At 45.0% G+C, this 1,743-nt stretch overlaps 1 long non-coding RNA gene across 1 annotated transcript; it reads right to left on the reverse strand.

Moving 5' to 3' along the window:
* Positions 1-360: 360 nt before the first annotated feature.
* Positions 361-1,537, reverse strand: LOC112442320 (uncharacterized). The gene is made up of 3 exons (XR_003030417.2): positions 1,228-1,537; positions 1,032-1,127; positions 361-555 (listed from the first exon to the last, which is right to left on the reverse strand). It is a non-coding gene; the product is annotated as an uncharacterized lncRNA (long non-coding RNA).
* Positions 1,538-1,743: the final 206 nt, after the last annotated feature.

Consider the following 1,743-nt stretch of genomic DNA (forward strand, 5'->3'; position numbering starts at 1 on the left):
GAAACTTTCTGTCTTGAATTATGATGCAATAGTAGCTAATAGTCGGAGAAGGCAATGGCACCCCACTCCAGTACTCTTGCCTGGAAAATCCCATGGACGGAGGAGCCTGGTAGGCTGCAGTCCATGGGGTCGCTAAGAGTCGGACACGACTGAAGTGACTTAGCATAGCATAGTAGCTAATAGTAATGGTAGCTTGTGACAAGTGGCTACAAGAATTTCAAAGCACAGACCATTCATACATCCAGTAAGTATTAAGCATCTATATGTGGCAGACCCTGTTCTAGGCACTGGGACACTGCTCTGTACAAAATGGACAACATTCCTGCCTGCAAGGCACTTACATTCTAGTTGGGGCTGGGCTGAAAATGGGGCATCGTTTTCAACTATTGTAGATTTGGCTTTGAATAACTCACAGCTTTATCCATTGATCTTCTCCAATCTTCCTTTGTAGACTGAATTTGAACTTTCATGTATCCACCGACAAGTAAAATGTCTGAGCTATTGTGTGATGTCACACCAGTACAGTTTGTGTAGTACGGGTACCCTTAGTATTTACTAAAAATGAGCAGAAATTTAAAAAATGAAAGTAAGTTCTCATGAACTTATAATTGAGACAAACAGGAAGGAAAAAAAGGAAAATTAGAGAACATATTTAAAATGTTGTGAGAATATTACATCTTTAGTCTCACGAAGTGTAATTAGGACTTTTCAAATTTGTTTTCTGTTTTCTGTTTAGAGCAGTCTTCCTTATAACATGCTGGCAACAGCTTGGGCAGGTTCTCGGCAGTAGCACTCTCTAGACCCCACCTCTACATGGGAGGCCTTTTTCCATTCCAGAGGGCTGGGTGCCCAGGCTGGGACTGAGAAAGTACCATGTATGGCCCTGTACCATGAAAATGCACTTACCTTTCACTCAGAACTTGAAGGAAAATAGAAAACTCCGCATATTTCAAGCAGGAGGAAAAAAGATGGTTTTCTAGAAAAGACTGTTTCAGCCAGAAAGAGAAGATAAGAAACTAGCAAAGAATCACCTGGGACTTCTTTGGTGGTCCAGTGGTTAAGACTCTGTGCTTCCACTACAGGGGTCACAGGTTCGATTCCTAGTCAGGGAAGTTCCATGTGCCATGCTGTGCAGCCAAAAAAAAAAAAGTATGAAAAAAAGAAAGAAACTAGCCAAGAATCCTCTCCTTCCCAAGACCAGGTTAAGGCTAACTATTGTAGACTAACCTGGAATGGGAAGGCAGAAGTTGGGAAGGTGGCAAGAGCCAGGGCTAGGAAGAGAATGAAGTGCCATGCCTGCACTAACTCTTCTAAGTAGAGGCCTTCCCTTTGCCGCTGGAGGAGAGGCGACTAGCAGAGGATTCTTCCTGGTTTACAAGTCTGTGTGTGAACCAGTGTAGGAGGACAGTCAGCACTGACGGGACAGTGGAACACTGGGGGTGAGGGCAGCAAGAATCATCTGACACTGGAATAACCAGAGCTTTATTTGGCAGTTACAGTGGCATGTGGTCTGTGTCCTACTTTAGCTCCTCCTGGCCCCAAACTTCTCATGCACTAATGCACAGGAGGAAACCACAGCCCTAAAGGCCAGTGGGAACTGGAGCGAAGAAGGCTGTGTTTGTCCTGGGAGACTAGTTCCTTCCACTTCTGACCAGGCAGAAGAGCTGGGAGGTATGTCAAACTCCCGGTCAAAGCTTGCAGGGGTCACCTCCCCATTATACCTGAGCGCTGATCCCTGGTTTA

This window comes from Bos taurus, chromosome 2 (genome assembly GCF_002263795.3).
Source record: "Bos taurus isolate L1 Dominette 01449 registration number 42190680 breed Hereford chromosome 2, ARS-UCD2.0, whole genome shotgun sequence".
In the NCBI taxonomy this organism is placed as follows: Eukaryota; Metazoa; Chordata; class Mammalia; order Artiodactyla; family Bovidae; genus Bos; species Bos taurus.